Source organism: Rhinatrema bivittatum, chromosome 7 (assembly GCF_901001135.1).
Source record: "Rhinatrema bivittatum chromosome 7, aRhiBiv1.1, whole genome shotgun sequence".
In the NCBI taxonomy this organism is placed as follows: domain Eukaryota; kingdom Metazoa; phylum Chordata; class Amphibia; order Gymnophiona; family Rhinatrematidae; genus Rhinatrema; species Rhinatrema bivittatum.
In genome coordinates this window covers 100545445-100568081 of record NC_042621.1, presented here as the reverse complement: position 1 = coordinate 100568081, position 22637 = coordinate 100545445, and the positions used below count along the sequence as shown (strand labels likewise).

General features: G+C 50.4%; 1 protein-coding gene across 3 annotated transcripts in view; it reads left to right on the top strand.

Annotated features, from left to right (window-relative positions):
* Window positions 1–22637, top strand: part of CFDP1 (craniofacial development protein 1) — a 210633-nt gene that overhangs the window by 914 nt on the left and 187082 nt on the right. The gene's annotated exons all lie outside the window — the stretch shown is intronic.

The following is a 22637-nucleotide window of genomic DNA, read 5'->3' as shown; positions in this document are numbered from 1 at the left end:
ATCCTTCTCATTTGCCTCGTGTATTACTCTTTATTATTCATGCTTTATATTGATTTGTCTTTTTTTATTTTCTTTTTTTCCTTTTACTTTTTACTTGTAAAATCCCTTCTCCCTGGCTGCTTGTCCGACCCACTTGTCTATTCTTGTTATCATATACTTATCAAGGCTGCCGCCCTTGTCACTTCTTATGGGTTCGGCTGCCAAGTAAGTGTTAATACCTTAGAGGTGTTAGATAATGGGATCATGCTAAAAGTTGGTTATGAGAATATTGCATTTTAATTTTATTTTATGTATTTAAGATATGTCGACACTGTGAACCCCGATTGGACACAGTAGATTTCTCTCCCGTAGTCCCTGAAGCAGGCACTTGGTGCCGAAACATGGCCAATGTCGGGCAGGCGGATCCGAACCCATAAGAAGTGACAAGGGCGGCAGCCTTGATAAGTATATGATAACAAGAATAGACAAGTGGGTCGGACAAGCAGCCAGGGAGAAGGGATTTTACAAGTAAAAAGTAAAAGGAAAAAAAGAAAAAAGAAAAATCAATATAAAGCATGAATAATAAAGAGTAATACACTGGGCAAATGAGAAGGATAACTAAAAATTGGTTATCCTTAAACAGAGCCACCGTACAAAAATAGACCACTGAGCAAGGTTTCCCTTGAATCAGTGGGTGTTGGAGAATTAATTGCATCAGTAGCATGGGATCTTCTTGGTGCTTGGGGAAATTGCCAGGTTCTTGTGGCCTGGTTTGGCCTCTGTTGAAAACAGGTTCCCTGTACGTACCTGGATCAGTCCAGACAGTGGGTTATGTCCCCAATCCAGCAGATGGAGTCAGCACAAGCTTTGAGGGGGCGTATCCATATATACTACTACCCCCTCTGCAGGAGTTCAGTATCTTCTGACTCCAGCAGATGCGAGTAGGGGAATCAGGCTTCCCCTCCTTTTCCTTCACTTTCTTGCTTGATTATGGCTTGTTGTTGTCTTTTTCTGTGGATCAAGTTTGTATCAAGTTTGTATTAAGTTTAAAAAAAAAAAAAAAAAAAAAGGCAGAGTTCTTTCAACTTCTGGGGAGTGGCTTATCTTCCTTGTCTCTTCTCTGCGGCCTTGCTGTTTATTTCTCGTTGCAGCCAGGGGTAAGTTTGTTTTTCCTTTGTAGTTTTTTCCTTTACAGCTCAGCCCCCGGTGCCCGCGAAAGCCGGTGGAGCCGGCCTCTTTGCTCTTTACTCCCTCACCCGCGGCCATTTTACAGCTCCTCATGGGCTGCTGAGCCATTTAGGGAAAGATGTCTGGGGCGGGTCGTGTGGCCAGGAAGGCCCCCCCCCGCGGCACCCTCCTCTATTTTCAGACAACGGGCAGTGCGGGCCGACCGGGCCCCCCCGCAGCGGCGCCTTTGTGCGCGTGGCCCCCCCCCGTGGCTTTTTCTTTTCTCCTGCAGCGATCCCGATGCCGCGGCCGTCCCGCTGTGCGGCCTGCGGAGACCCGGGGTCCCGGATTTCCCGGGAGGGCATCTGTGCACGATGCCTTCCCGGGGGGGAAGGTACCTCACAGTCCCTGACTGATTTCTCTTTTTTGCCCGGGCGGTGCGGGCCGGCCACTCCGCCATTTTTGGCGGGAACGGCGGCCATTTTACATTCTGAGCGCCCTGAGGCGCAGGCCACGAGGGGGCACTGATCCCTGGAGGCCACGAGGGAGAACGGATCCCTGGAGGACTCTACCAGCGGGGGTGTTCCCCCGATTGTGGTGCAGGAACCAAGCACCCAGAGCCAGGGAGCAGGAACCACGCCGCCCCCGAAGCGCACCCGAGCAGGCCGGGGTTCTCTCCGGAGTTTATCCTGCTCATGCATACCGCTTATCTGCAGGGGCTGGAAGCACCTGTGGGACCCCCCCCCTCCTAAGATCCCTCTGATGTCGCCCTCGACGCCGGCCCCCCCCGACCCTCCGGGAGTGGGGGCCTCCCGCCTTCCTACCCGGGTCCGATCCACGCCCGCGGCAGTGGGGGCGGTGCCAGACCCAGCGGGACATGGACTTGACCTCCCGGACGGGGGACAAGGGGACGGCACACAGGAGGGGGATGATCCGCGTACCCTACGCCTCTTCCAGAGGGAAGAGCTGGACGACCTCATCCCGCAGATCATCCAAGAATTAGATTTGGATCCGCCACCAGACCCGCCTGCCCCAGTAGCTCCCGCTGTCATCACTTCTTCAAGGAAGGGAGATCCTGTCCTGGCGGCACTCCGGCCGAGGGCTCGGGCTTTTCCCATTCATGACTCGTTTTTACAACTTCTCACCAGGGAATGGGACACCCCGGAGGCCTCCCTGAAGAGCAGCCGGGCTATGGAAAAGCTGTACCCGCTCCCCGAAGATTTTCTGGACCTCATCAAGGTCCCAAAGGTGGACTCCGCAGTGTCGGCGGTCACGAAGAGGACGACTATCCCAGTGACGGGAGGTGCGGCGTTGCGGGACACACAGGATCGTAAGTTGGAAGTTTTCCTTAAGCGGGTTTTCGAGGTCTCCGCTCTGGGTATGCGGGCGGTGATGTGCAGTTCGCTTGCCCAGCGGGCTAGTCTCCTTTGGGTGCAACAACTCCTCACGTCTCAGAACCTGCCGTCCGATGAGGCTGCCCAGGCAGATCGGCTAGAAGCCGCAGTGGCGTATGGGGCGGACGCCTCGTACGACCTTTTTCGGGTCCTCACAAGATCCATGGTTTCGGTAGTGGCAGCATGACGACTACTGTGGCTACGCAATTGGGCGTCTGATACGTCCTCTAAGTCCAGTCTGGGCTCTCTTCCCTTCAGGGGCAAGTTCCTCTTCGGGGAGGATTTGGACCAGATCATCAAGTCCCTGGGGGAGAACGCTGTTCATCGGCTGCCGGAGGATAGGTTTCGACCATCCAGAGCGTTTTCTTCTTCTCGGACCAGAGCCAGAGCGCAACGGCGCTACAGGGGCTACAGACAGACGGGCTCCCGGCCATCCGCCCCCAGGTCTCAGCCCTGGTTGCGCGCCTTCCGCGGGCATCGGCCCGCACGCACTACTCCCGGAACCGGGAACCCCTATACCAAGTCTTCACAATGATGCCAGTCTCGCCCACTCCCCTGTCCCCAGGATTGGGGACCGACTAACGTATTTCTAAGCGGAGTGGGCATGGATCACCTCGGACCAGTGGGTCCTGGATACCATAAAACACGGCTACGCATTGGAATTTGTCCGCCCCCCGCAGGGAAGGTTCATCTTTTCCCCCTGTGGCTCGGACCTCAAGAGAGGAGCGGTGCAGCTGACTCTGGACAGACTCCGGGAGATAGGCGCTATTGCGCCCGTGCCCTTTGGAGAGGTGGGCTCGGGCCACTATTCCATCTATTTCGTCGTACCAAAGAAGGACGGTTCCTTCCGGCCTATCCTAGTCCTCAAGGAAGTCAACAAATCCCTTCGAGTCGTTCGGTTCCGCATGGAAACGCTCTGGTCAGTGATTGCGGCGGTGCATCGGGGGGAGTTCCTCGCCTCCCTGGACTTAACGGAGGCCTACCTGCACATTCCCATCCGCCCGGACCACCACAGTTTCCTTCGTTTCAAAATTCTGGACCAGCATTTTCAGTTCACGGCTCTCGCGTTTGGATTGGCGCCGGCGCTGCACACTTTCACCAAGATCATGGTAGTTGTGGCGGCAGCTCTCCGGAAGGAGGGCATCCTGGTTCATCCTTATCTGGACGATTGGCTCCTCCGGGCGAAGTCATTCGATCATGGACGCTCAGCGGTGACTCGAGTAGTACGGTTTCTACATTCCCTGGGATGGGTAGTGAACTTCTCCAAGAGCTCCCTCATGCCCTCGCAACGCTTGGGTTTTTTTTGGGGGCGACCTTCGACACCCTACTGGGCAAAGTTTTTCTGCGCCAGGACAAAGCTCAATCCTTGCGGGATCACACACGACGGTTCTCTGCGTTACCAGAGCCCACCTCTGGGACTACCTGCAACTCCTGGGAGTGATGGGGTCCACCATCGACCTTGTACCTTGGGCTTTCGCGCACCTCAGGACCTTACAGTGGGCGCTCTTCTCCCGTTGGAAACCAGTATTGCAGGACTATCAGATGATTCTCCCGCTCCCACAGAATGCCAGGGACAGTCTGGGCTGGTGGTTGGATCCGCCGAACCTGGCCCGTGGCATGTCCCTCGATCTGCCAAATTGGGTGGTGGTGACCACCTATGCCAGTCTAGCAGGCTGGGGTGCAGTCTGCGATCGAAGCGCCACGCAGGGGACGTGGTCCACGGTGGAGGCGAAGTGGTCAATCAACCGTCTGGAAACCAGAGCGGTCCGGCTAGCTCTGCGACATTTCCTGCCGCTTCTTCGGAACCGAGAAGTCAGAATCCTATCGGACAACGCTACCACCGTGGTCTACATCAACCGACAAGGAGGCACGCGCAGCCCGCAGGTCGCGCTCGAGGCGGCGCTGCTGATGCAATGGGCGGAGCGTCATCTCGTCCGGCTAGCGGCCTCGCACGTCGCCGGTGTGGACAACGTCCAGACGGACTTCCTCAGTCGTCAACTGCTGGACCCGGAGAGTGGTCTCTCTCCGACAAAGCAATGCAACTTCTCGTCCATCGGTGGGGGGCCCCCCACTTGGATCTGATGGCGTCCGCTCTCAACGCCAAGGCTCCACGCTTCTTCAGTCGCCGGAGAGAGCGCGGAGGGAGTGGATGCCCTGGTCCTCCCGTGGCCGCCATATCTTTCTTTTCCACCATGGCCCCTGGTGGGCAGGATGCTCCGCAGAATAGAAAGCCATCAGGGGACCGTGGTTTTCGTCACCCCAGAATGGCCCAGGCGACCCTGGTTTGCGGACCTGCTACAGCTGGTGATCGACAGGCCAATCAGGCTGGGGCACCTCCCCCAGCTCCTACATCAGGGCCTGGTATTTTTCGAGCAGGCAGAATTCTTCTGTCTTGCAGCCTGGCTTTTGAGAGGCGCCGCCTCCGGCGTCGGGGCTACCTGGAGGCGGTAGTATCCACGCTATTGCGGGCACGAAAGACATCGGCCTATGTTCGAGTCTGGAAGGTGTTCGAGCTGTGGTGTACCAGCCAGGTCACGAGACCCGCTAAGGCTTCTGTACCTCAGATCCTTCAGTTTCTACAGGCGGGGGTGGAAAAAGGGCTCACCTATAATTCACTACGGGTTCAGGTGGCCGCCCTTGGTTCGCTGTTGAGCGATGGGGGCTCTCTTCTACAGCATCCTGACATTGCTCGTTTTCTCAAGGGTGTCAAGCATATGCGTCCTCCGTTACGGGACCCTTGTCCCTCCTGGAGTCTTAACCTTGTGCTTTGCTCCCTGTCGGGACCACCGTTCGAGCCGCTGCGCAGCGCAACGATAAAGGATCTCACTCTCAAGACTGTATTTCTTGTGACCATCTGTTCCGCTCGACGCATCTCGGAGATGCAGGCTCTGTTGTGTAGAGAGCCCTATCTCCGTTTCTCCGACTCTGGAGTTTCGCTTCGCACCGTTCCCTCCTTCCTTCCGAAGGTGGTTTCTGCATTCCATGTGAACCAGACGGTGGAGTTGCTGTCCTTCTCTTCCTCAGAGCTGAAGTCTCTCCGTCTCTTGAATGTCAAGCGCACTCTGCGCCTCTATCTGGAGGCTACAAATGAGTTCCGAACCTCTGACCATCTCTTTGTACTCTGGGCCGGTCCTAAGAAGGGGTCTCAGGCCTCGAAGACTACCATTGCCAGATGGCTGAAGGCCGGCATTGCTGCTTCTTACATTGGGGCGGGTCGGACTCCCCCACCCGGAATCGTAGCGCATTCTACACGTTCTCAGGCGGCTTCCTGGGCGGAGGTTCGCTCGGTATCCTCGCAGGAAATTTGTAGGGCAGCCACCTGGAAATCGTTACACACGTTCTCGAGGCACTATCGTCTGCACCTCGCCTCTTCGGTCTCTGGACACTTTGGCGAGCAGGTTCTCCGAGCAGGCCTCGCAGGACCCCACCCGATTTAGGGAAGCTTGGGTACATCCCACTGTCTGGAATGATCCAGGTACGTACAGGGAAAAGAAAATTATTATTTACCTGCTAATTTTCGTTCCTGTAGTACCATGGATCAGTCCAGACGCCCACCGCGTTTGGGTTCTTGATCCTGCTCAGCTCTGCGCTGCTTCTTGCTCGCAGTGTTCTGTGTCTTCACAGTTGTTTCTTTTCGCTGTTTTTCACAGCTCCCTACAAGTTGGTAGGATGTTTGCAGTTACTTGTTGCGGTTACAATTGTTTTCATTATCTGTTTCCACAAACTTGATCCTTCGGGGGTTTCTACTCGGGCTTTGATATACTCGATACTGAACTCCTGCAGAGGGGGTAGTAGTATATATGGATACGCCCCCTCAAAGCTTGTGCTGACTCCATCTGCTGGATTGGGGACATAACCCACTGTCTGGACTGATCCATGGTACTACAGGAACGAAAATTAGCAGGTAAATAATAATTTTCTTATGCTGGGCTTGATGTACACTTGGTCTGACCCAGCATGGCAAGTTCTTATGTTCATATGTTCTTAGTGTAGCGAGATCAAGAGACGAACCATCTCTTGAGTATCTGTAAAGGAGAACAAGGGGGAGCCCTTTTCAGTATGAATATTTATGGAGAGGAAAATATTGAGTCTCTGTCAACAGGGCCGGTACTAGCTTTTTTGCTGCCATGTGCAAAGTTACTGTGCTGCTCCCCCTCTGTCCCGGGACCACAAAAAAAATAAAAATAGCTCAGCTCCCTTCAGTGATACAAACTTAAAAAACTGACACCATCCCCCCCCCCCCCCCCCCCCAACCCATGGCTGGTGCAAGGTATTAGGTGCCGTAGGCAAACCTTATAGCTTTACACAACGCCCCCCACCCCATTCCATGCAAACTGTTGTTATGCATTTATATTTTACATGAAAAATATCAAAGTACCATATTCTGCGGTAAAAATATCACTTACATTATATTTACATACACTGCTATGAAGCCAGTCAGAAATCGCTGCAAAAAAGACACTTGGAACCCATAAGCTATAGGCCTATTGTGATGTTTGTTGGGTGTATAGTTGACGCTCCGAAAGCTTTAAAAGACTAATCAACTTCCTAATAGGGGAATGCCTCACCTCAGTCGCCCATGCAGAACATAAACCTACCCTCACCAAATACAGAATAGAGCAACCATAAAGTAGAAATACAAACATGCAGACAAAAACTGAACTGGAAACTGCAAGAAGCCAGACACTCTATGCAGTTCAACAATGAAAAAACAGAACTATCACCATTCCTCAAATATCAAACAAAATCAAGAGATAACATAAATACATAAGCATAATACTAAAAAGGTAATAGTTCAAAAAAAGCTGATGAATAAAAGATCAAATAATAAAAAACTTATACAAGTTTTTTAAATGTCCCAAACATCAATAAAATATTTCAAAACAGCAGACACAGCAAATAACACATGAAAAATAAAACTAAAAAGGATTTTAAAAATTCACGCTCTCTATACCTAGGAACTTTGATTTCCAGTCATCCTGAGATTGTCATAGATTAGTGGAAGAGGGATGCACAAACTTTCTCCTCTTTCTTATATATCCACATACACATACAAGCTCATACACACATATGCTCCCTCTCAGTCAAACCTGCAGGCGTCTCCAGCTTTGCTTTAGTTGGGACCTACCAGCAGCATCAGGCCCTTTTCTTCATTTCAGCTGCTGGCCCGTAGGAATCCACTTGCAGCACCCATTCTCACACACACACATACACAGAACTCCCACACACTGAAGTCAGATCCCCCCTCCTCTCTTTTGCCAGCAATCTCAAAGACTCTCTCGTTCCTCTGCTGCCACTGTCACTGCTGCTGTGTAGCTATTGGGGAGGCACCGATTGCTGCTACTGGCACTGAAGCCCGTTTTGCTGCTTCCTCTGTGTTGGACTGTGGTATCTTTGGGGATGTGCTACCCTTGCACATTCCCAAAGATAACGTATGCCAATCTCTAAAAATTCCAAAATTATTATTATTGGGTTTTTTACCTTTGCTGTCTGATCTTAGTTTTCTAATTGGTTGGTCACAGGCTTTTTTTTTTCCCACCTTGCCTTTTTTGGTCTTTTGCCAATTCCTTTTATAGGATCTCTTTTTTTTCTGTTTCTTCTCTATCCACCTATCTTCTTTTATTCCCTCTAAGGTACATTCAGGCTCTCATTCTCACGATGTCTCTCTCTCTCTGTCTCTCATATACACACATTCTATAGGGCCTGAGTCTCTCTCTCTCTCACCTCTTGGCCTCCTCTGCAGGACCCGTGGGAAGAGTTCCGTGGTGGCCCTGATCTTCTCAGGCCGCTGCGAGGTGGGATCCGTGGTGGCCCTGCTACAAACGCTACTGCTCTTCTGCTGCGCGGTTGATGCTCCTCCTCCTTCCTGCCCATGCGGCTCCGGCAAAGTTTTTCTTCCAGGTCCACGCAGGCAGGAAGGTGGAGGGGGCACCTAGACGTGAATTTTTCTTCGGGCTGTGGTGGGATGAGCTGCACCACGGCCCTGCCGATTTTCCTGGTGTGCACGGCTGGCACACAGCATCAAAGTAACACGCTCCCCCTGCACTCCCCCTTGGTACGAAACTGCTGCAAAATTCTTCCACCGCCGGTTGGATTCAAGTCCACCGGTGACAACAGGGGCCTCTCCCTTCTCCCGACGCTGCCTCACTGGATGTGCCGCCCCGTGCAATTGCACGGTTTGCAAACCTGGTGGTGCCAGGCCTGTCTGTCAAGGAGAGAGAGATCTATCTGCTCAGTACTGGTGAATATCAGCAGGGAGCAAGACGTCTGCCTAGACGTCTGGGTAGAACTGGAGGTGGATATGACTAGTACTCGAATATATGAGGGGAAAGCAGATCTTGTCCCTAAGTGTTTCCCAAACATTTCAGCCTGTTATTTCTGTATATCTTTGAGAAGAATGAAAATGTTTTAGATGCCAGATTTTTACTGACAGCCTTTGCTTAAAAAAAAAAAAAAAAAAAAAAACCCCACACACGTGATTTGCCATTGACATTTTGTGCACAGATGGACTTACTATGCTAAGATTCACCCCTTATAATCTCCAGCTGCCAAGCAGTGCAGCCTACCAGAGTTTGAGCCCATAGATATTGCCTGAGAACCCTCATGATTATTATTATTATTTTTTTTTTAACAGATATGAAATTATTTTTAAGGACAAGTCCTTTCTTTTTTTTCTTATTTTTTACTGTCAGTAAATGTTCTGGCAATCCTAATCCCATATTTATGTAATATTCAGAATTTTAATGTGTCCTCATTTAGCGATTATAAAACAAAGGATTTCAGAAGTCAAGCCAGTAATTGGCAAACATAGAAGATAATTTATAATATAATAACGTTGTATAAAAGTTTAAAGTTATTGATATTGGGGTAGCCAGGCCTCTAAATTTCAGACTTTTGTCTGTTTTAGTCCTAGAACTCTATGCTTAGCAGAGTTTGTTTTGATGAACATCCTTTAATTTCTGTTTTTGAGTTTTTAAGAACCATAATATTCCTATAATGGAGAGTGTTTAATCATAAGAACATAAGTTTTGCCACACTGGGTCAGACCGAAGGTCCTTCAAGCCCAGCATCCTGGTTCCAGCAGTGGCCAATCCAGGTCACTGGCATGATTCCTAAATCAATAGATTCTATGCTGCTCATCGCAGGGACAAGCAGATGATATCCCCAAGTGTACCTTAATAGTGGTTTATGGACTTTTCTTCTAGGAACTTGTCAAACCTTTTTAAATGCAGCTACCCTAATAGCTTTTAACACCTCCTTCAGCAGTGAATTCCAGAATTTAATTCTGCGTTGAGTAAAAAAACAGAGAATCTCATAACACCTCAGTAGTGCTCCTTGGTGCAACCACACCATGAAAACTGTGTGCAGTTCTGGTCACCGCATCTCAAAAAAAGATATAGCAGACTTAGAAAAGGTACAGAGAAGGACAACCAAAATGATAAAGGGGATGGAATGAATCCCCTCTGAGGAAAGACTAAAGAGGTTAGGGCTCTTCAGCTTGGAGAAGAGATGACAGGAGATATATGATAGAGGGCTATAAAATGAGAGGATTTTTTACTCAGTTTAATTAAACTCTGGAATTCTTTGCCAGAGAATGTGGTGAAAGCTATTAGTATAGCTACATTAAAAAAAAAAGGTTTGGGGGGGCGTGGCCTGACGCCGATGTGAGCAGACGCGCGGTAGCTCGGCTCCTCTCCCCACGGACGTTTTAACCCCGCATTTTGCCTCGTTTCTCTGCGCTCTTGACCGCAAATTGCTGCCCATATATTGGCGATCCTGGTGGACGCTCCTGCCATGACTACCAAACGTAAAACCACGGACCTCCGGCAATTCTCCTACGGGAAGGCCTCCCCGGAGGGGGATCAAGATGGCGCCGCGAGCGGGGGCCCGGAGCAAAATGACCTGCCTGAACCGAGCGATTTTCCCGCTGTGCAGGAGACGCCGGAGACCCTGAACGCAGCCCTCCTCCTCACGAGGGAGGAGGCTAGACGCTGGTTCATCGAGCTGCGCGGCGATTTAAAACAATATAAGGCGGATATTATGGCGTCTGTGGCTGATGTCCGGGAGGACTTGGCTGCCTTAGGTCATCGTGTGGATGACGCAGAGAATCGCCTTGATAGCCACGGAGACACAATAAATTCCTTGTCCACACACCAGGAGACAGCAAACACAGACATCAAAGCATTGCAGGACAAGATCGAGGACTTGGAAAACAGAAGCAGGAGGAATAACCTCAGAATACGGGGGATTCCTGAAACACCGGACTTTGCCGATGCCAAGCGGGTGGCTATCCAGGTTTGCAATTTTATTTTACAAAATGGCGGCGACGACCATGCAGTCGGGGAGGCCGAACCCACTGTCGTGAGCCTAGAGCGTGCCCACCGGGCCCTAGGGCCCCGTAGAGATCAGTTACCTAGGGACATAGTATTCTGCCTCACCAGTTTTCCTGTGAAGGAGCGCATATATGCCTTGTCCCGCCGGATGAAGACCATCACCTGGCAAAATCTTCAGATCCTTATTTTTCAAGATTTGGTGCCCTCCACACTGAAAAAAAGATATGAGCTACGGGAGGTCACAGCCGCCTTGCGGGTTAAAGATATACGGTACCGGTGGACCTATCCTTTTGGTCTCTTATTTCAACACCAGGGGGTCTCCTATAGGATTACCACAGTCACGGAGGCCGTGGAGGCATTCACCAAAGCTCAAATTCCGGTCTCTTTTTCTGGAGTCAAGGCCCCTGCAGCCACAACCCTCCGTGATCAGGCTCCTCGATGGCACCGAGCTGGCAAAGGAGGCAAGCGGCTCCGGCGACAACACGACGATGGCCGGCCTTTGATACAGGACCAGGGCTGATAGTTGGACACTTGCTTGCATCATCTTTTTGATCTTTGGGGTGCGGTCAGTCCATTCCGGGTTTGATGGGGTACCTCATTAGATTTTGGTCAGTTACCCTGAGCATCAGGCCTGGTCATGTTCGGGACTGGTTACAGTTCTTATGTTTCTGCTGCCCTAATGGTTTTCATGTAGCCCTTCTGTTCTATTGTGCCTTACATAAGGGGTTATGTTTTATGTTTTATGCTATATGTCCTTGCTAAGTTTGCGGGATCCGTGGGGAAGGGGGGAGGGGAGGTGAACTTGGATGTGTCTGTTTATGGAGGGGCGGCCACGCGCTCCTAGGCGAATGTTGTCCCGCAGCGAGCCTGGGGACATTGCAGGATTATGGGGGATTGGGACCGATCAATGGGGATACTACAGGGCAGGGGTCCAGTGGCCGAGTCATAGTGCCTTTTTATCCTGGGGGACATGGCCTGCTGCGGTTTCAATGGTTCTGGTGCCCCATGCTGTGGGGTTGGGGGGGACTGTAAGATCCATACTAATTAATGACCATGGCAACTAAACTACTGTCCCTTAATGTCAAGGGCCTCAATACCCCACGCAAGCGTCTCCTGTTTAAGCGGGAGATCCAGCGGCAAAATGCGGGGATAGTTTTTGTGCAAGAAACACATGTCCGTAGGCAGCATGAGCGCCTATTACTGTTTTCCCAATATCCTACTGCTTACTGGGCAGCTAGCACGCCAGCCAATAAATATGCCGGAGTTGGTATATTGCTTTCCTCCTCCTGCCTTCATGAGCAGCTCTCTGTAGTGTGTGACCCCAATGGAAGATACATATTGCTTAAAATTAAACAAGACAAACATGTGTATACTTTACTTAATGTTTATTTTCCTGCTACAAATCAAGTGCAGTTCATAACTCATTTGCACACTTTATTGCAGCAGCATGGGGAGGGTGATCTGATTGTGGGTGGCGACTTCAATTTTGTTTTGGATCCCATCAAGGATTCCAGCTCGGGCAGGGTGACCCACTCCGCTTCCAGACAGGCTTGGCGCCGATTTATGGATGCTTGGTGCTTAGTTGATATCTGGAGAGAGAGGCATATCCACTCTAGATCTTACTCCTTTTATTCCTGCCCACACTCTACATACACACGCATTGATTATGTTTTTACCTCAACCACTATGCAGCCTAGGGTCCAGAAGACTGACATTGACCCTATCACCTGGTCAGACCATGCACCGGTGTGGCTGACATGTAGCTTGGGTGATGTGGGCACGGGATTTCGCACGTGGCGGCTTAATGATAGCCTTCTTACAGATCCCTCTTTTGTCAAGACGGTGGATAGGCATTTGAGGGAATTTTTTCAGGACAACCAGGTGGAGGGAATGTCTCCGTTGACAGTCTGGGAATGTTCTAAAGCCGTAATACGGGGCGTTTGCATTTCAAGGGCTGCTTATTGCAATAAAGAGCGGGAAGCTCGCAGGACTCAATTACTCTTAGATCTTACTAGCCTCACGCAGCGCCACAGTAGTTCTCAATCAGAGCAGTTATATCAGAAAATTCTAGCCGTCCGAGACCAACTGCGGTCCCTAGAGGATGCTGCCATTAGTCACCAACTTACTATACTGAAACAGAAATATTTTGAGGGAGGGAACAAGGCGGGTAAATACCTAGCTCGTCAGTTACGGGCTGCCCAAGCACGTACTGTAGTCGCTAAGATCAGTGATGCCCATGACCAGATAGTTACCTCTCCAGCAGAGATTCGTCAAGCGTTCACTGACTTTTACTCGCATTTATATGCCCAAAGCCATGCCATTCCCCCTGATAGTCTGCACGCTTATCTGGAGAACATTGATTTACCTTGTCTAACCCCCTTACAACAACAGTTTCTAGATAAGCCCATTTCACAGCCCGAAGTTTTGGCGGCCATTAAGAAATTGAAGCCTGGTAAGGCCCCGGGGATGGACGGGTATACGGGGCTCTACTACCGTAAATTTGCCCATACGCTAGCCGACCCACTCACTCAGGCTTTTAATTCTCTTCTGGAGGGTTCTCAGTTCACTCCTGATGCTAACACAGCGGGGATCACAGTACTAGCGAAGCCGGGTCGTGACCCCACCAAATGTAGCTCTTATCGGCCCATCTCCTTGATTAACTTAGATATGAAGATCCTGGCCCGGGTCTTGGCTGCTCGATTGAATGGGGTGCTTCCGGAACTAGTCCATAATGACCAGGTGGGATTTATACCAGGGCGCCTCGCTGCGGATAACGTCCGCCGCATAGTGGATATCATAGACTTGGTGCACCGCGAAGGCCTTCCAGCGATCCTCCTAGCTTTGGATGCCGAGAAGGCGTTTGACTTGGTGCGATGGGAGTTCCTTTTTCAGGTGCTCCATAAAATGGGCTTTGGGGATTCCTTTCTCGGCTGGGTTCGTAAAATGTATGATCGACCACTGGCCAGGGTCAAGGTCAATGGCAGTTATGGTCCTCCGTTTGCGATACAGAGGGGAACTAGGCAAGGGTGTCCACTGTCCCCCCTCCTGTTCGCCTTATTTTTAGAACCTCTTGCTCATAGCATTCGGTGCTCTGAAGCTATACAGGGAGTGTCCAAGGGCCGTGGTCAGTATAAGATCTCCCTCTTCGCGGATGATATTCTGCTTACCCTCACTGACCCGGGTCGTTCCCTACCAGGAGTTATGGCTGAGTTGGACCGTTTTTCGGTACTCTCCGGTATGAAAATAAATTTTGATAAGTCAGAAATACTCAATCTCACCCTGCCCGTTACTGCGGCTACTGCTATGCGGGCCACTTATCCCTTCAAGTGGGCCGCGTCATCCCTTAAATACTTGGGGGTCCGGCTGGGTCCCCATAATGATTCCTTGTACGACTTAAATTATAAACCTCTCGCTGATACTATACAGGCCGATTTGGACAAATGGTCCGACCTTTCCCACTCCTGGTTGGGCAGGCTCGCCATTGTTAAAATGAATGTTCTCCCACGGTTTTTGTATTTTTTTACAACGATCCCTCTTTTCTTACCCTCTAAGTTGCTTAAGAACTGGCAGCGGATGTTGGGCCACTTTATCTGGCGCCGCCGCCCGCCTAGGGTTGCCAGGACTTTGTTATTTCAACCCAAAATTCGGGGTGGAGTTCAGCTGCCGAATCTGGTGTGGTATTACGGGGCCGCTCAGCTGCGGGCTCTGGTTGCATTTCATGGGACCAGAGATATCCCACAGTGGGTTCATCTAGAACAAGCTTACTTGGGGCAAGTCCCTATTACTGCCATACCCTGGCAGCCCAAATCTCTGAGTGGCGGGTCTGTTTATGAAACCTTTGCCTTGCGGACCACTATGAGAATCTGGAGGACCTGGCAATCCCTTTTGGTGGGGAGGGAACACTTTTCTATGATGACTCATATTTTTGCTAACCTTATAATACCTGCAGGGGATGGTTCCAAGGCTCGTCATCTTTGGCTTAAGGCCGGGGTCCGCACGTTGGGGCATGTTTATGTACAGAATGCTGTAGTAACTCAGGATTATCTCCGTCAAACATATGCCCTGGATAATGTTGACTTTCTTTTGTATGCCAAAGTGTACCATTTCCTACATAAGGGGCTCCGGGATGGTTCTATCCGGACCAAAGGTACCCTTTTCGAAACGCTGTGCAAAAATGCCTCATCTATCCGGGGAACGATTTCAAAAATCTACGCCCTCATCAATGGCAGAAAACTGGAAAGAGTGCGACACCGGACTTTATGGGAATTGGACTTTGGTAAGGTCCTGGATGATACCGATTGGGAACAGATTTACACAGCGGCCCACACATGCTCACTGTCTACAGGTCTCCAGGAAAACTGTTACAAAATGTTATATCGGTGGCATTACTCACCAGTTGCCCTTCATAAATTTGCTCCTGACATTCCGGACACCTGTTGGAGGGGGTGCGCGGCCAAAGGTACTTATTTCCATATCTGGTGGACTTGCCCCAAGATTCGTCAATGTTGGCGGAAGGTCTTTGAGTGGCTGGCACAGTTCATCTCTGTGCCCCACCCCATTGAACCCTGGCAGGCTCTCCTAGGAGCGCCACTCACGGATGGCAGTCAGTCCATTCAACGGCTGGCCTTACAGGTTTTCATCGCTACTAGATCAGAGATTGCGCTTCACTGGAAGCGGGAACATGCTCCCTCGTTAGCTGCCATCCAGCAACGTCTGCACTCTTACTTCCAATTGTATCGTCTCACGGCGTTGCATCAAGATCGTGTACCTCTATTCCAGAAAATCTGGGACCCTTATAAACGATGGCTAGCGGCTCAGGAGGCCTCAGCGACATAACTTGGGAGTGCTGACCTCTGCAGGGGTCATCTATTCTACCATGTTCCCCATACTGTCTATCCACTTTTCATCGGGCACAGTGACTCTTATGCACCTTGTACTGTTTGTTTGTTTTACCTATTGATTGGTCGGGGGGTGGGTTATGGGAGGGAGGGGTTATATGCTGTTGCTGGAAAATTTGGAGCCAGTTGCTGTTCTTTTTGACTTGTTGTTCGTTGAGAATTGCATCTCGCTATTCTGTTTTTTACAAGTCACATACGTTATATTCTGTACTGATCTTACTCTTTTGATTGCTGGTTCCTAATAAAAAACCGTTTAAATACAAAAAAAAAAAAAAAAAAAAGGTTTGGACAAGTTCCTGGAGGAAAAGTCCATTAACCATTATTAAGGCAGAGTAGCGAAATCCACTGCTTATCCCTGAGATAAGCAGCTTAGAATCTATGTACCCCCTTGGGATCCTGCCAGGTACTTGTGACCTTTATTGACCACTGTTGGAAATAGGATACTGGGCTCAATAGACTTTTAGTTGGACCCCGTATGGCAAGTCTTATGTTCTTATGAAGGGTGAATGCGAATCTGTTTACTCTTTCCAAAAGTACCTGAACTAGGGGACATGTACTGAAGTTATTAGGTGATTTGGTTAGGAAAAATATGAGAGAGTACTTTTATTCTTCATTCCTTTCCTAATAATTCCTAGCATTTTATTTGCTTTCCTGGCCGTGGCCTCACCATATTATCTATGATGACGCCTAGATCTTTTTGTCTGGGTGGTGACTGCCAATGTGGAACCTTGCATCGTGCAGCTATAAGTTGGGTTCCTCTTACCTATGTGCTGCACTTTGCACTTGTCCACATTCAATGCCATCTGCCATTTGGATGCCTAGTCTTACCAGTCTTCTTGCAATTTCTCATAGTCCTCATATGATTTAACAACTTTGAATAATTTTGTATCATCAGCAAATTTGACCATCTCTTGTTATTACCATCTCTAGGTCATTTAAAAATGTTAAACACAGCGCGCCTAGCACAGACCCCTCTGGGGCATTCCGCTAGTCACTTTTCTCCAGTAAGAAAATTGACCATTTAGGCCTACCTTCTGTTTAACCATTTCTCAGTCCAAAACAGAACATTACTTCCTATCCAATGACATTTTAATTTCCTTAAGGGTCTCTTGTGAGGTACTTTGTTAAATGCTTTCTGAAAGTCCAGATACACTAGATCAACTGGCTCACCTTTATCAACATGTTTATTTATGCTTTCAAAACATCTGGCAGATTAGTGAGGCAAGACTTCTCTTGCCTATACTCGTGTTGAGCTTGTCCCAGTAAACTGACTATATGTTCAGCAATTTTGTTCTTTATAATAATTTCAGTCATTTTTCCCTGCACTGATGTCAAGCTTATTGGTCTGTAGTTTCCTGGATCACTTCTCTAACCCTTTTAAAAATCTATTTCCTAGCGTGTAGCAGATGGACTCAGGACCAATGGGTATGGTGTACTCCTGCTAGCAGTTGGAGACGGATCAGATTTCAATCTGACGTCAGCCCCTAGTACATATATCCCTGCAGGAAGTGCAGCTCTTCAGTATTTTGTGTCTCCATAGCAGTTAGGGACTATCTGCACGCTCTCAGCGTTCGAACAAATTCAAAGAATAAAATCCAAATTTTAAAGAAGAAACCTACCTGAAGACGAGCCCCGCTCTCCTGCGGTGATACCCTCGGGTTCCTCCCCCAGTTGAGATTCCCGAGGTGATTTCCGTGGACCCTTGGAGGTAAGCCTCGGTCTGGCAGCCGAATCGTGGCAGGGACCTAGCCCCCAATCCTCGGGTGCGGCTGAGAGGCAGTGGGTGCACCCTTGAGCGCGGCGGTAAAGGTATTTGCCCTCTCCCCGTGCAGCCGGAGACCGCCCGGGACGAAACCGGGAACCGCTGAAGACAAGGTAAGATAGAAATCCTCAGCTTGAATCTGGTCTCCAAGGATCGAGGAGGAGCACAGGTCGCTGGCCGGGACCAGTGCCACCGAGTTGATCCGCCCTAGCAGGGCCAGGCCCTGGTTATTTCCAAGGGTCTATCCACGTGGAGACTCTTCGAGGGGGTCGCCATATTGCCCACGTGCTCGCCGTCGCCATCTTGGCCCTATTCGCCACGCCATTCGCCCCAAGCACACAACTCCGACCTAGGCACACAAAGCACTTGTGCGCATAGTCTTACACGCACATCAGATCTTGCGCGCATAAGTTAAATGCGCAGAACCGGGCGCATATCTACGGCTGGGCGCACAGCTATGCGCATAACTACACGCTTACCTTAAGCGCACCGGTGCGCATAAGAGTTTACGAGCCAACAGCCATGGCACCTCCAGAAACAGAGATAAAAGCTCAAGGCCTCTGCCCAGCATGCCACATCAGAGCCGCACAAAGCGAGAAGGCCGATGCCCTGTGCACCCAGTGCGAAGAGGCCCTGGGAGATCCAGTTCAGGGCCAGTTCCACCCAGTGCCGAGTTCTAGCTCCTCAGGGGGTACCCCGGACCTAGCCAGGGGGACCTCCCCACAGACAGGGACCCCCAAAGAACCAGCGCCCCTCAGCTTTGACCCAGCATCGATCTCATAGGTGGAGTTCTTCAAGGGGATTCACACCTTTGTTCAAATGCAAACTGAACCTCTGGCTGTCCAGCCACATTCTCTCCCAGAGGACCCTCATGCCCCAGGCCCTTCAAGAACTAGGCACAGGCTTCCACTACCCAGAAGCCCCACCTATGGGGACTCGGACATCTCTGAGGGGGAGCTCCCCCCGGGGACAGAGCCTCACCGAACCATGAGACGCTTTTTCACAAAGGACGAGCTCCCGGACCTGGTCAACCAATGCCTGACGGAGCTCACTATCCCGGGCCCAGGGACTTCGGGGGAACCTAAACCGAACCCCCTGCTGGAGGGTTTCCAACAGACTTCTCGCCATTTCCCTCTGTTGCAAGCAGCACAACAGCTGATTGACCTGGAATGGAGTGCTCCGGAGTCCACATTCAAAGGGGGACGAGCCTTGGCAGCCCTGTATCCCCTGTACCCGGCAACCAAAGATCTTCTCGCATGCCCAAGAGTGGATGCCATGGTCTGTGTGGTCTCTAAACGGACCATTATCCCAGTGGAGGGGGGAGCTGTGCTCAAGGATGCACATGACTGGCGTCTGGAGTCCATCCTCAAACAGTCATTTGATGTAGCTGGTATGTCTCTACAAATTGTGGCCTGCTGCACCGTGGTGACACGTGCCTGCTTATCACAAACCAGGAACAACACCCTGGAAGAATACATGGAACCAGCAGTATCATTCCTCGTGGACGCTGCTTCCGACCTAGTGCACACAGCGGCCAGAGGAGTGTCATCTGCGGTGGCAGCCAGGAGGCAACTCTGGCTCCGAAGCTGGTCGGCCGACGCATCTTCCAAAATGCGCCTCACAAGGGTGCCCTTCAAAGGATCCCTCCTGTTCAACAGCGAACTAGAGAAACTGGCCGACAAATGGGGCGAATCCCCATTGCTGCGCCTGCCGGAGGATAAGACGAAGAGAAACCAGCAACCCTTCCCCAGGTCCTCCAGGGGCAGAGGTTCACAGCGCTTCAATCCTTACAGGAGCAACTATCAAACCCCCCACCCTACGGGCAGGAACCAGTCCTTTCAGACCAAGCACAACAAGAGGGGAACCAGCTCAGGTGCAGGCCCCAGCCTCACCCCACAATGAGATTCAGCCGACCCATCCAAGGGAAGAAGCCATAGGGGGCAGACTAGCCCTATTCTACCACAGATGGGTCGAGATAACCTCGGACAAATGGGTCCTAGCCATCATTCGAGGGGGGGGGGGGGGGTACTACCTGGATTTCCTATGAACCCCTCCAGACAAGTTCGTGGAGTCCCCCTGCCACGACCCCTTCAAGAGGGCGGCAGTGGAAGCTACACTGTCCAGACTACTGGCCCTCGAGGCCATAACCCCAGTGCCTCCACAAGAAATAAATACTGGACATTATTCCATTTATTTTATCGTCCCCAAGAAAGAGGGAACATTCAGGCCCATCCTGGACCTCAAGTCGGTCAACCGCCACCTGAGGATTCCCAGCTTCTGCATGGAAACCCTATGATCCGTAATAAGGGCGATACAACCGGGAGAGTTTCTCACATCCCTGGTTCTTTTGGAGGCCTACCTGCACATCCCAATTCATCAGGAACATCAGCGCTACCTACGCTTCAAAGTCCTGAACCGTCAATACCAGTTCCGGGCACTACCCTTCGGGTTAGCCACAGCACCCCGGACGTTCACCAAGGTAATAGTGGTGGTGGTGGCGGCAACACTGAGGAAGGGAAACAAAGTTATCTTGAGGTCTTGCGAGATATTGATCTGCTATCGTTAAGATGGAGGAATTTGTTTCATATTATGCAGATGTAGAATATGGCATGTGGTATCATCTTTCCCTGGAGAAAATTGTTCCTGGATGCTTGGAAGCCCTCTCTGCAAAGCCAACCAGCAAAAGTAAAAAGTGAGATTTTAAAATTACCCCTAAAATATGTTTGGACATTTGTCTCCCCTGCTATTTTTACAAATTATTTATAATAATTTTCTTGGTTAATGCCCTATAAAGGGTTTTTTTTGTAAATCGTAGACCATCCTTGATAGACTCTTCAGGTTGGGGAGGGCGCAGTGGAGGTTTAAGGTGGAGCAAGCCCTTCAAAAAGCATGTTACAAGGGGCTGTACTGAAATGGGTACATCCCCGACTCCTTTATGGAAGGTGGCTACCGCACTGACATGTACCCTGAGAGAAGAAGTTTTGAGGTCTGATTCTGAAAGGTGCCAGAGCTAGTCCAGAAACTTTGGTGTGGAACAAGTGAAGGGATCGATGGACATGGAAGTACACCATACCATAAACCTGTTCCATTTATAACAATAAGATTGCCTTGTGGAAGGCTTTCGTGAAGCTATTAGGACACAGGAAACCGGCTCTGAAAGGTTAAGAGGTTGGAGTATTAACCTTTCAAAATCCAGGCTGTCAGAGAAAGAGCCTGGAGTTTGGGGTGATGAAGGCAGCTGTTGTTCTGAGTGATCAGAAGTGGGTCCTTCCCCAGAGGAATGTGCCGGTGCACTGATAGGTCTTGGTGAATTGGAAACCAGACCTGGCGTGGCCAATGAGGAGCTATGAGAATCATTAGTCCCTTGTCCCTTCACAACTTCACGAGAGTCTTCAAAATGAGTGGAAGTGGAGGGTACGCATAAAGGAGACCGCAGGCCCACAAGAGGGAGAAAGCTTCTCTTGGCTAAAAGTATTGGTTGCCAGCGAGGGAGCAGAAGTTCCCTACTTTGCGGTTGTGGATCAACGCAAAGAGGTCTATGTGAGGATAACCCCATTGTTGGAATAGTGAGTCTGCTACAGTGGGGTTGAGGGATCACTCATGCGGTTGAAAAGTGCGACTCAGCTTGTCTGCCAATACATTGTCCACTCCTGGCAAGTAGGTGGCCCTGAGGTACATCGAGTGAGAAAGGGCCTCCGCCCATATCTGTGCAGCTTCCTGACACAGGAGGTAGGAGCCCGTTCCCCCTTGCTTGTTGATGTACCACATGGCCACCTGGTTGTCTGTCTGAACCAGGATGACCTGGTTGGAAAGGTGATCCTGGAAAATCCTGAGAGCATATCTGATTGCACGAAGCTCTAGGAAATTTATTTGGTGTTTTGGTTTCCTCTGGAGACCAAATGCCCTGAGTTTGCAGGTTTCCAACATGTGCACCCCAGCCGAGGTTGGAGGCATCTGTTGTCAAGGTTATATGAGGTTTTGGAGTCTGAAATAAAAGGCCTTGAAGAAGATTGGATTGGTTTATCCACCAAGCCCACGATAAGTGGAGCTGGTTGGTGATGTGGACAATGGTGTACACTGGCCGAGAAGACTGAATTCACTGCGATTTTAGAGTCCACTGCATTACTCTCATAGCAAGGCGGGCCATGGGAGTGACATGCATCGAGGATGCCATATGACTCAGTAAGATCAGAAAGTGACATGCAGTTGAATGTTGTCGAGACTGCAGTCGACGGGCCAGAGAAGCGAGAGTGAGAGCTCGATCCTGAGGTAGGAAGGCTTTTGCTTTCAGAGTGTCCAAGTCGGCCCCTATGAACGATAGGGTTTGAGAAGGAACTAGCCTGGATTTTGGATAGTTTATGAGGAACCCTAGGGAGATCAGGGTATGCAAAGTGAGACGTAGGGATGTTAGTGCAGTTTGCTGAGTGGGAACCCTGATCAACCAATCGTCGAGATAGGGGTAGAGTGGACACTTCGACTCCTGAGAAAGGCAGCTACCACTATGAGGCAGTTGGTGAAGACTCATGGGGCAGATGCTAGGCCAAATGGTAACACTCGATATTGAAGTGATTTGGGCCTACTAGGAACCGCAGGAATCTGCAATGTGACGGAGTAATTGAGATGTGTGTGTAGGCGTCCTGGAGGTCTAGAGAGCAGAGCCAGTCTTCCCTTTGGAGAAGGGGAAGAAGAGAACCCAAGGTCACCATCTTGAACTTTTCTCTCTGCAGGTATTTATTTAAGGTGCGTAGATCCAGTATTGGGCGAACACCACCTGATTTTTTTGGTATCAGGAAATACTGGGAATAGAACTCCTGCCCCTGTTGGGAGAGGGGCACTGGCTCTATTGCTCGGGACTGGAGGAGGAGGGAGACCTCCTGCTCCAGGAGTGATGAGTGGTCGAATGTTCCCCATGTCAGCCGAGGTGGGGAATCCGGTGGAACAGAGAGAAAGGTGAAGTGGTAACCCTGAGTTACCACAGTGAGTACCCACTGATCTGTGGTGACTGTGTGCCATGGTCTGGAGAAGTGGCATAACCGGCCTCCGACGGGAATAGTCTGAAGTGGAGGCTGGGCACTGCTCTCTAGGAAGGAGTCAAAAGCCAGAT